Source organism: Hyperoodon ampullatus, assembly GCF_949752795.1.
Source record: "Hyperoodon ampullatus genome assembly, chromosome: 9".
Taxonomy (NCBI): Eukaryota; Metazoa; Chordata; class Mammalia; order Artiodactyla; family Ziphiidae; genus Hyperoodon; species Hyperoodon ampullatus.
In genome coordinates this window covers 102,309,631-102,322,438 of record NC_136922.1, presented here as the reverse complement: position 1 = coordinate 102,322,438, position 12,808 = coordinate 102,309,631, and positions in this window count along the sequence as shown.

Genomic DNA, 12,808 nt, shown 5'->3' with positions numbered 1-12,808 from the left:
CTGCTGAGCAAGGACTTGGGACCCACTTGGCCCCCTAAGAGACTTGGGGAGGAACCACGGGCAAGTTCACTCTGTTCTTGCTTTACCAGCCCCTTCAAGGCCACTTCCATGGCTTTCCCTGAACTTTGGTCCTCTCCTCACCATCTCTGCCCAAAAGCAGCGGGCAGCATAGCATTAGAGGACACAATGCCAGGCATTTCCTTTACAAGTAATGATTTTTCGAAAAGTCAGGAACGCTGATCAGATTCCCTCTACTTCACCCTTCCCCTCCCCCATCCTAACCCTAGATACCTGAGGACCTGTCCCCTGTTCCCTGCCCATAATCCCCAGACATCTAGCTACTTTCCTCGTCACCCCGCAAAAAGCACTGCTCCCGTCACTTGAAGCCCTGAGCTCCCTTAGAGAGACATATTTAAATGAGGCTTTCTGGAGACAATGCTCCCAGGCCCCGAGAGAGAATTTGCCATCAACTACACAGGTTCTGAAGTGGCCTCCTAACCCATAAAGCAACATAAAGCTCTGTCTGCTTCCATCCTACACACCTGCAACCCCACCAAACCCTCATCCATCTCTCTCCACTCACGATCTGTGTACAGGTATAAGTCCCCCCACACTTAGGCCTCTTAGGGGTAAGACTGAGTCTTATTTTTGTAAACCCCCAGTTTCCATCACATCAAGCACACAGTAGACATTTAATACTTGTCTTCACCAAAAGCAGCAGCACTGCAATCGCCCAATAAACATGCAGCAGTGGTCAAGAGCGTGGGTTTTGGGTTGAACACACCCGGGTTTGTATTGCCTCTGGTGATTACCAGTTTTATGACCTTGAGCAAATATTTTCATCTGTAAAAAGAGTACCTGCCAAACTTTAAATTGTTAGATAATTTAGGTAAACTTCTTTGCAAGGTGCCATCGTATTAACAAATAGTGGTTGCACCAGGCTCTGTGCTAGGTGCTGGAAATCTATGCAGAAACTACTAAGACAGACAGGAAAAGGGCCTATTGATACCTGTCAAAAATAGGCACTCAAATGCATATGAAGCAACCAGTGCAGGGAAGCGTCCATGTCTGCTACAGATATGGGAGCTGTGGCAGGCCAGCCAGGGAGGCACGGCAGGACAGAATCAAGTCAGACGTTTTCTCCCTGACAACTGACACCCAGCAAGGTTGACTTGACCCCTAGAGAGGAAACCCCACTTGCTGAGTGTGCCTGACCCCACCCCGGGGAAGTACGGGCGGGGTGCAGAGAAGCTTGACAAGCCGGCCACTGGGCCTGTCACCCACCCCAACGCCCAACCCCTCCAACTCCACAGCTCCCCAGGACAAAGGAACACTTCTCAGCCACCGGTTCTAAAACCAGATCTTTATTCTCTAGTTTGAAAAGGAGGGTAAGTGGTTGTGTTTAGTTCCAGAGAACAAGGCCCAACAGTAGAAATTACAGGGAAGCAGACTTCATTCATTATAAGGAAGAATTTCTAACAATCAGAACTATCCTACAATAGAACCAGGGCCTGGGTGGGTGGGGGGAAACTCCCTGTCACCTAAGTATTCATTCAAGCAGAGGCTGGGCATCCAGACGCTAGAAATGCTAAGGGGAAACTCACCCCCATTTCCCATCAGCTGGCCCTCCGTTATCAATGGGGCAGTCCTCCCCACTACATGCTGAGTTCTGAAGGGAGTGAAGGCAGGCTGCGGTGTTCAGACAAAAGCCCTGACGCACGGTGGCTGACAGCCAGGGGATGCCCTAAGCGCTGGGAGGCTGGTGGGTAAAGCAAGTCAGACAGATGGGGAAACGCCCAGGGCGGGGGACGGGATCTTCTGGGAGGAAGGTGAGCCAAGCACTAGCAGTAGATGGGTCGCTCCAAATCTGGGTGCCTGCGCAGGGGCAGGACGGAGGGGATGCGGTGAGGCAGGCTGCAGCAGCTCGGCTTCGCCTCCCAGTACTGGAAAAGGCCCAGGTGCCGCCCGAGGCCGGCGGGTTCTCCCAGGTATATCCATCTGGTCCACTTTTCCTCCCGGGCGCTCATTCACTAAGGACTGAACCACACCTACTTCCAAAAAACGAGCTGAAGGAACTCATAACAAGAGACAGAGACATTAAGGCGTTAACACCAGAGGAGAGAGGTCTTCCTGTCCACTGGCGGCCCCTCCGGCCGGAGGGCTCTAAGGGGGTGGGTGGAGCTGCTATTGCTACTTTTCCAGGGCGCAGGGCAGTCAGGACTGAACCTTAGCAAACACCAGCTGGAGGCCGGGGTCCCCGCTCTGCAAGTGGACTCCCTGACTGCAGGGGTGGAGGACCCCCCTCTCTAACGGGGCAGGCCCACTCCTCCTCTCCCCTCCCTCCTACAAGCAGTAGCACAGGGCACAGTATGAATGACGCCCAGGCCCGACCTCCCTCGGCCCCCGCCGCCCCTGCCCCCTCAGACATCATGCTTCTTCTGATGGGCCAGGAGCTTCTCCTCGTCGTCAAAGGTCTGGCCACAGATGGCGCAGCAGAAGGCGCCGTCCCGGATGTGGCTCTTGCGGTGGGTGATGAGGTTGGACTTCTGACTGAAGCTGCGGTCGCAGTCGGGGCAGGCGTAGGGGCGCTCGCCCGTGTGGATGCGCCGATGCGACACCAGGTTGGACTTCTGGCTGAAGGCTTTGCCGCAGTCGGGGCAGACGTAGGGCTTCTCGCCGGTGTGGATGCGCCGGTGCGCGGCCAGGTAGGGCTTGTGGCGGAAAGCTTTCCCGCAGTCCGGGCAGACGAAGGGCCGCTCCGGCGCGTGGTCGCGCCGGTGGGCGGCCAGGTGGCTCCCCTGGGAGAAGCGGCGCCCGCACTCCTCACAGGCAAAGGGCCGCTCGCCTGAGTGGACCCGGGAGTGGGCCACCAGGTGGGTCTTCTTGCCGAAGTTCTTCCCGCACTCGGCGCAGGTGAAGGGCCGCTCGCCCGTGTGCTGCCGCTGATGCGCCCGCAGGAAGCGCTCCAGCCGGAAGCTCCGCCCACAGTCCTCGCAGCTGTAGAGAGAGGGCGGGGCCTCCGCCTGGTGGCCGGGGGTCTCCCTTGGGGCCTCCAAAGGCTCCGGGGCCGGCGTCAGCGGGGGCTCCGGGGCGGGCTCTGACGAGGGCTCCAGGGGGCCGGCGGGAAGCTGGGGGCTCCCCGAGCGGGGGGCACCCTGGGCAGAACCTTCGGAGCGCTTGTGGATCTTGCTGTGTGACAGCAGGTTGGGTTTGTGGCGGAAGCGGCGGCCGCACTCGGTGCACGGGTAGGGCTTCTCGCCCGTGTGGATGCGCCGGTGCGAGGTCAGGTAGGGCTTATTGGTGAAGCGCTTCCCGCACTCAGGGCACTGGTGGGGCCTCTCGCCTGTGTGCACGCGGCGGTGGGCGATCAGGTTAGGCTTGTGGCGGAAGCGCTTCCCGCAGCAGGTACACTGGAAGGGGCGGTCGACAGCGTCTCCACCGGGCCGGGGCGCGGTCACCGCAGGACGGCCCCGAGGCCGAGGCCCGAGGGCCTTGGCCGCCGCTTCCTCCAGGGCTTCGGCCACGTGAACCCGCTTGTGAGCAACCAGCTGGTCCCACTGGGCGAAGCTGCGGCCACAGTTGCCGCATATGAAGGGCCGGGCCTCGGGCGCCGGGGGGTGGCAGCGCCGCAAATGGGCCCGCAGCTGCTTTCTCCGCCAGAAGCGTCTCTCGCAGTCGGGACAGGCGATGGGCCGCTTTGCCGCCGAGTGGGCCAGCAGGTGCAGAACCAGGGCCACCCAGCCTCGGAAGCTCTGCCCGCAGAGGTGGCAGGCAAAGCCCAGGTCTGGGGTGGCGGCGGCATGGACCTGGCAGTGCAGGGCCAAGAAAGGGGCGTGGCGGAAGCGACGGCCACACTCGGGACAGGGCAGGGGCAGCCGGGCCTGGCAGCGCCGGGCATGAAGCCAGAGGGCCACCCAGCCCGGGAAGTGCCTTCGGCAGTGAGCACAACGGTGGGCCCGACCTAGGGCCTGGCTGCCTGACTGGGCCGCGGCAGTGCCTTGTGACCTCAGCCCTTGGGGCTCCTTCTCCAGAGTCTGGGGCGACTCCTGGGAGGGCCCAGAAAGGAGTCGGGGTTGGGCGGGGCCCATGGCCACAGGGCCCCTGCAGCGACGTTCCAGCATCGGTTCTTCCTCTGCTGGGGGTGGAAAGGCACAGTCACTCTACAGAGCCACACGGCCTGCCCCCAGCTCCTCCCCTGCAGACCACAGGCCCAAGAGGAGCTCGCCCCTCTCCACTCCTGGAGCCCTGGAATCTAGACTACTAGACTACTCTTCTATTTCCTTGTATTATATGATTTAAATTTTGGGCTTCCAGATACCATTTCAAGTATATCTGTCGTTAATTAAGTCCTTACTGACCCTGGAAACTACCAGAAGGAAGAACCCTGACACTCCTTGGAATCCCCCTCAGCCCGTGTCTGGCATGGAGTAGACACTCCAGTGCTGGCTGTATGAACATTCCTGCCTTAGGACGGACCAGAAAACGCAGTCACCTCTCCCTACAGCGCTTTACGCTTTTCCAAGTATTCCCCTTCTGCCCTCTCCTTGTTTCTACTATTTCCTGTTGCCATATCGGAGCTTCACAGCAACTCAGTGAGGCTGGACCAGAGATATTAAGCTCCCTGCTTCACAGATGGAGCAACGGTGAGGCATAACAGGGTGATGGGACTTGCCCGAGGGCACAGAGTAAACCAACAGCAGAAGCAAGACTAGGGGACAAGTCTTCTAAACTCCCAGGCCAGTGTTCCTTCCTCTAAACTACCTGAGTTTGTAAAGATCTCACAGAAAGAAGTTCCAGTGGCCTCTCATTCCTATGATCCTCTCCTGGGCTCTAATCTAATCCAATCTTGGGGAAGGCACTTTGGCCTCCCTAACCTCGGTCTCTCACGGGAGCAGCCTGGAGCGCCAGTGAAATCGGCCCTTCTCAGGACCAGGAGGGGAGCACCGGATGCTACTGCCGGCCCAGCATGATGCCAGGCCACTGCTGGCCCAGACTGTGCCCACGTTCTCCCCGCCTGCCCCCCTCCACCCCCCCCACACACAATTAGGCCGTTGCAGGAAGGAGAGCGCTCTTGAACCCCAGGATCGCCCGCAGCCTGCTGCCCTCGGGGGCGCTCCTGTCTCTGTCTCTGCCTCCCTCGGGTGATAGGGATTACTGGGGCAAGAAAAGGGGAGGAAGGAAGAGGCTGTAATCTTTGGCCGCTACCGGTCCTGCCCCAACCCCGCCAGGGGCTGCCCCACATTCAGCTCTTCCAGAGCCTGGGAGCGCAGATCCCTGCAGGGCGGAGTGACGGTTAGACTCCTCGGGACCTTCACTGCCTGCTCACAAGTTCCAGACACATCCTCCTCATTTCCGCAGAGCCTGTACTCCTCTCCAGCAGCACAGACATGACTCATTCCCAGCGGTCAGAATGAGCACAGGGAAGACTCCCAGGACGTGAGAGCCTGACCCCTTCCCCACAGGCGCCCTCCTTCCAACCAGGATGGGGAGGCCTGAGCACGGGGGCCATGGAATGGTTCGAGAACCCAACAAAGAAGGCCACACTCTACCCTGGAGGCTGTGGAGCTGGAGATGAGGCTTTTTCCAGCTCCTCCCGGGGATGTTCCTGCGGCTGGAGCGCCTGCTTCCGCCCACACTCTGGAAGTCCCCAGACGTCAGAGAAAACTGCAGCAGTAAAGACACCCCTACCCCCATGGCAGAGCTCAGACCTCTGAGGGCAGAGAGGCCAGCCTTACCTGTGGGGAGGGGAGAGAAAACGTGCGTGAGGCTGTGAGCTCCCCTAGGGCCGTCATCTTTGTGTCCTCGCCAGCCACCCCTCCCCCACCCCTGCCCCACACCCCGCCTGGCAGAGTGACCTTAATGGATACTGGATTAATAAATGAACGTGCCCCCTGCACCAAGGAAGCACAGGGCCGCGTCTGGGGGTCACTTCCTCCACTGCTAAGGTCACAGCATGAATTGTCCAGGCCGATGGCGAAAAGGCCGGCCTATGGCAGGAACTCTGGAATCCCTGCTGGCTCCCCTCCCCCCACCCTCCTCCCAGCAGGAATTCCAGGTCTGTTTCCCAGGGGGCTGCGCAGGCGAGCTCTTGTGACCAGGACTCGGTGAGAATCCGCTGGCGCGTGCTGGGAGGCAAAAGGCCGTGGAGACCCCACACCCCCCCTTCTGTATTCGCGCGTGTTCCCCCCGTCCACGTTCGCGGACACACGGCTCCGCGCTCCCCGAGGGGGCCCTTTCCGGTCCCCACGCAGAGCGCAGCTCGCGGAGCCTGTGCGCAGGTGCGCGGACTCGCCCCCCCATTCGGTCCAGCAGTGTGCCCCCCCCAGACAGCGCGCACTCGGTCACGCGCCCGGCAGGTAGGGCCGCCCCGCCACGGGCCTGCGTGGAACCCCGCGTCCTGCCCGGGTCGAACCTCTCTGGCGGGGAGCGCGGAGGCGCGTCGCGCGTCCATGAGGCCGGAAAGCCGGCGCCGGCGGCCGCGCTCCCCACCCCGCCGCGGCGACAGCAGCAGGTTCGAGTTCACCACTGCCAGGCCCGTGCCCAGCCCCCCCGCCGGTTCCCAGCGCCACGTGACTACAGGAGCTGCCGAGGGTCAGTCGCGGGCTCGGGCCGGCGGTCGCGGCCGGAGGGCGGGGCGGGCAGCGGGGCCGGGCGCGCGGGATCCCTCCCCCGCCCCCAGCGCCCCCTCGCGGCCCGGGCCGGGGCCGGGGGCGGCCGCCGCGGGCCGGACTCCGTTGCCATGGCGACCACAGCCCGGATTTTCCGGGATGAGCCCGGCTCCAGTTTCCCGACCCTTTGTCCCAACGGAGGACGCACGTCCCTGGGCGACCGCGTGGTCAGCCTGCGGTCACTCGGCTAGACCCGGCTTCGCTGGCCTAAGCGCTCCTAGCTGGCCCGAGCCTTCGAGAGGGCGCCCCCCCGCCCCCGGGCCGCCCCCTCCTCTCCTCCAGCCACCTCGACCTTTGGCCGCGCCGCGGAACCTGATACCGCAGGGGCTGAGCCTGGCGGGAGGCGCGGCTGACCCGAAAGTCTGCCTTCTGGGCTGTTCGGAGCTGGAGAAAGGAAAGGCCCGATCGGGTGAACTTTGAAACGGGAATGCCCTCGCTTCCAGAAATTAGCGGAGCGCAGGCGTCCCGGCCTCCCGGGCCGCGGGGCGCGGGGCCGGGGCGTAGGGCGGTCCTCGTCCCCGGGGCGTTTCGCTTGGAAACGCACCGCAGCCGGTTGGCGAGTGCGGAGTCAGGTGCGAGTCTTGCGTTCGTGACTCACCGGCTAGCAGGTGGCCTTGGCTTTCCGCACGAAACACTTCCTGGATTTTCCAGGCTTGTACAGTTTCACGTACTTTTTATGTTTTTCAACACAGGCAACTTTCTAATTATACAATTATTTTTAAAGCACAAAATCTGTTGCATTAATAGGAAATGAAATACAAAAATCTCTCATACTTTACCTCCTAGAGTCAATTACATTTAATATCTTAGTATGTATTATCGGCCTTTTTTTTTTATGCTTATCTGTGCTTGTTCGACGTTATTAGGATAATGCCTTACAAAGATGTATTCTGCCTTTTTCACTGAACAAAATTGTGAATTTTCTGACGTTTTATTAGATATTCTTTTATAACATGATTCTTAATCGCAACGTAAATGCACGTAAATTTTCTACTTTTCTATATCACTGTGGATTCATAATACAGGAGCTGCCGAGGGTCGGTCGGCATATGCTTTTATTGCATATACTTGACTTAAAAATTCTGGAAGTGGGGAACTGATAGGTCAAAGGCAAAGTATATTTTTCAAATGTTTTCTAAGCTATCTTCGAGGAAAATTTATTGGTTTTCTTTTGAGAAATGCCCCCTTTTTCCATATCCTTGAAAACACAGGCTATTTTTTCAAATTTAATTTAAAGTTGTTATTTCTCATTGTTTTGAATGTTGTTTCTTTAATTACTGGTTAACTGGCTTGTTTTTACACGTAGTTATTTATTAACTGTTTGTATTTTCTCTTTTGTGAATTTGCCTTTGTCCTTTTGCCCACTTTTCTATTTGTCCATTTTAAAAAGTTGGGAAATTGACTCCTGCGTGTATATCTGAAGAAAACGAAAACATTAATTCAAAAAGATACATGCACCCCAATGTTCATAGCAGCATTATTTACAATTGTCAAGATACAGAAGCATCCTAAGTGTCCATCAGCAGACAAATGGGTAAAGAAGTGGTGGTGTACATATACAGTGGAATACTACTCAGCCATAAAAGAATGAAATGTTGCCATTTGCAACGTTGTGAATGGACCTGGAGGATATTATGCTTTAGTGAAATAAATAAAACAGAGAAAGACAAATACTGTATGTTATCACTTATATGTCAAATCTAAAAAAATAAAACAAACTAGTGAATATAACAAAAAAGAAACAGGCTCACAGATATATAGAACAAACTAGTGGTTACCAGCAGGGAGAGGGAAGGAGGGAGGGCAAGATAGGAGTAGGGGGTTAAGAGGTACAAACTACAAGAGGTATAAAATAAATAAGCCAGAAGGATACATTGTACAGCACAGAGAATATAGCCAATATTTTATAATAACTATAAATGGAGTATAATCTATAAAAACTTTGAATCACTGTGCTGTACACCTGAAAGTAATATGATATTGTAAATAAACAGTACCTCAAAAAAAGTTAGGAAATTGGTTTTACAATATTTCACATTGTTTGGGGGCACTCCTTATACAGTAAAAAACCTTTGTGGTTTCTGCCTTTGGTGTTATGTTTAGAGCAGCCTCACCCTCCCTCCCCAAATGAAATTTTATGTTTGTATTTTTGTCACAGAAAGTAAGTTTTAATATCTAATAGTGTAAGTACTCCCCCTATAACACAGATTCCTTTTCTCCCCCACAACTTTCTTGGCTAAAATCACTCTTTTATTGCCTCTCACCTTCTGAGATGGCCCACACTCTGTCTGTGGAGTATATTTCTCTCTAAATAAATCCACTTCTTACCTAAAAAATAAAAATAAAAAATAAAATCACTCATTAATTTTCCAAGTGAACTTTAGAATTTCTTGTCAATATTTTAAAATGTTTCTTGTCATTATTTTAAAAATCCACTTGAAGAGATTTAAGATTCATGTCTCTCCAATTGTTCGGGTCTTATTTTACCTCTCACAGTCAAGTTTTCTTACTTGTAGATTAAATAGTATAACTTTTGTACTTTTCCTATAATAAAATTTACACATATGAAAAAAACTTTGTCAGAGTTTTAAGGTTCAGAAAATATGGTAGACTGTATATTGTAGCATGTAGGTCAAGTTTGGTGGTTACAGAAGAATGGATTTTTCTATGAGTGCAATCAGAAGATACTCGAGTTTTTACCTAAATACTTAGTAATAATAGTTAATATTTAGGGAGTCCTTATTTTCTGTCAGACATGGTGATAAACTTTTCACATATGTATCTCATTTAATCCACTTAACAACCCTAGGAAACATACTCTTCTAGTCCTCATTTTACAAATCAAACAACTGAGACTCAGAGATGTTAAGAAATTTGCCCAACGCCACACAGCTGGATCATGGCTGATAGGAACCTGGCCTCACTTTTCACCACTAAATTTGTGTGTCTGGGAAAAGCACCAAGTGCTGAGCCCAGCACAGAGTAATTGTGAAATACCTCTTAGTTCATGGGTAAATGTGGCACATCAACGCTCCTGGATATAATACATTCCGGCAAGAACCCTCCAGGGGAATTCCTTCACAGACCACAAAGTGCCTTCATCTGTCTGTCATGGTCTCTCTGAGCAGAAAGGCTCTTCCCTTAAACAACGCCTTAACTACTCCCCAGTCCCCAGCCCCCACTAGAAGTGTCCTCGTGCCCAGTTAGGAATTATCCACCTGCTGTACTTTGCTCTTTTGGCAAAGACAAAGGACACTAAGTATAGAACGATGGGGCCTTCACTCTGCAGAGAGAAAATGCAAAGGAGTGGTGAGGGATTCCTGAGCCTTTATGCCAGTCAGAAATTCTAGGCCTTGGTATTCAGGACTTCACCCCTCAATATGCCTTAGAGAGGGATGTGGCGAGGGGCGGTGCCGTGACCGGCCAAACAGTCAAATGGCCGAGCCCGATGGAGATTGCCTCAGCTTAGACGCGCCTGCAAGAAAAAGATAGGGCTGTACAGGGTCAGGGGCCCACTGGACAGAGAAACTTGAGAGGGGCCCTGGGAGGGTCCCTCTTCCCCTCCAGCAGTGCCTGACCCCCCCCCCACTACTGGATTAGATGGCAAAGTAGGTGGGCTTGCCAGGGGATGAGGGGAACGATGTCTCCAGAAATCCTCTGTGAAGATGTTACTGAACCAAACTTGGGTCCACTCGCCTGCTCAAAAGACCCAAACTCCCCGATGGGTTTCAGCAAAGCATTTTTTTTTTTTTTTTTTTTTTTAAATTTTGGCCGCACCTCGGGGCATGTGAAACCTTCCTGGCCAGGGATCAAGCCCGTGCCCCCTGCAGTGGAAGCACAGATTCTTAAGCACCCGGCTGCCAGTGAAGCATTTTTAGAGGCCAAGTGAGGGAGGGGACTCGCAGGGTGTGTGATCAGCTGTGGACAAGTCTCTGGTTGATGGTGGTTGACAGGACGGTGTCACAGGGGTTAACAGGATCAATCCTCAGGCTCCAGTAGCTCTGGGGGCTACATGCTCATGGGCATCAAGTAGTTAAACGCTTGCATTTGGTGGGGGTTTTAGCATCTGTAAAGCAACTCAGGAAATGTGCATCAGATACTGTTATCTAGATACTTCAGGGAGAAGCTAAAGCAGAGGATGTGGGGGAGGCGTCTGTCCCGGGAAGGCCCCATAGGGTCCTGCTCGGCTCGGAAACACCCAGGTATTGGTTAGCAGCAGCTCTGTATCTTCAAGGGGGAAAACTGCATCTATCTCACAGATAGCCTGTGCCTGTCCTCCCCACAGGACCCACTCATAACACCAACAAATATGTATATATATATATTTTTACATCTTTATTGGAGTATAATTTCTTTACAATGGTGTGTTAGTTTCTGCTTTATAACAAAGTGAATCCGTTATACATATACATATGTTCACATATCTCTTCCCTCTTGCGTCTCCCTCCCTCCCACCCTCCCTATCCCACCCCTCTAGGTGGTCACAAAGCACCGAGCTGATCTCCCTGTGCTATGCGGCTGCTTCCCACTAGCTATCTACCTTACGTTTGGTAGTGTATATATGTCCATGTCTCTCTCTCACTTTGTCCCAGCTTGCCCTTCCCCCTCCCCACATCCTCAAGTCCATTCTCTAGTAGGTCTGTGTCTTTATTCCCGTCTTACCCCTAGGTTCTTCATGACATCTCACACCAGTCAGAATGGCCATCATCAAAAAATCTAGGAACAATAAATGCTGGAGAGGGTGTGGGGAAAAGGGAACCCTCTTGCACTGCTGGTGGGAATGTGAATTGGTACAGCCACTATGGAGAACAGTATGGAGGTGCCTTAAAAAACTACAAATAGAACTACCATATGACCCAGCAATCCCACTACTGGGCATATACCCTGAGAAAACCATAATTCGAAAAGAGTCATGTACCACAATGTTCACTGCAGCTCTATTTACCAACAATTATTTAATCAGTGCCCACCATCTGCTCCTGTGTCAGCTGCTGGGCCTGACCGCGAGCCCGACAGAAATGGTGCTGCTGTTTCTCCACAGTGTGGGAGGGTAGTGAGAGGAGGTGGTTTAGCGATGGAGGTATCTCTCGGGTTAGTACTTCATATGAAACAAAACCAAATGCTTGTTGCTAATTTCTGAATGGATGACTAGGGGAGTGAGAGAGAAGAGGAAATTTCCCTCCAGTGGGAACCGCTGTATTACTCACTCCGGCTTCAGACGGCATCCCCAAGGCGGGTTTGGAAACTCACACAGAGTCATTCCCAGCAGAGGCGGACCGTGTGGGGAGGGGGCAGGAAGCACCCGCACGCTGACCTTGGCGGGGCCACGTCTGCAGGGAGAGCCTCGCGCGGGTGCTGTCACCCGTAGGTGCTCACGCAGCCTCGACCCCGGGAGCCCTCCCAGCTGCCCACCTGGAGAGATAGCCCGACTGTCCAAGGCCAGCACCCCGGGTGAAAGGAGCCTTGCTGGGTCCTGTGGAAAGTCTTCAGGAAGAGATCAAAGTGCTCCTCCTTCTGCAGTCCCAAAAATGTCCTTAAATCCAGGAACGTGGCCTGCAGGACCCAGGCAAGAACAGACACTGTAAAGCAGCCCTAGATGGAGATGAAATGTCATCCCCCCAACTCTGCTGCACAAGACACTTCTGTTGCGTATCTAGTTCCAGGAGTCCGTTTTTTTGTTTTGTTTTGTTTTGTTTTGCTTTTTTATAAATTTATTTATTTTATTTTTATTCATTTCTGGCTGTGTTGGGTCTTTGTTGAGGTGCGCGGGCTTCTCATTGCGGTGGCTTCTCTTGTTGTGGAGCGTGGACTCTAGGTGCGCGGGCTTCAGTAGTTGTGGCTCACGGGCTCAGTGGTTGTGGCTCACGGGCTTAGTTGCTCCGCGGCATGTGGGATCTTCCTGGACCAGGGCACGAACCGTGTCCCCTGCATTGGCAGGTGGATGGATTCTTAACCACTGCGCCACCAGGGAAGCCCCCAGGAGTCCGGTTTTTTTTTTTTTTTTTTTGAAAGAAAAAGAACATAGTTGGTCAAAAGGAAACCATGTTTCCTGCAGCGAGAGCCTCTCCTGCCACCTGCTGCTCCTGCCCCCGTCTGGCCACCCGGAGCCTGGCCTCCCCAACCATTTGATCCTTTTTTTT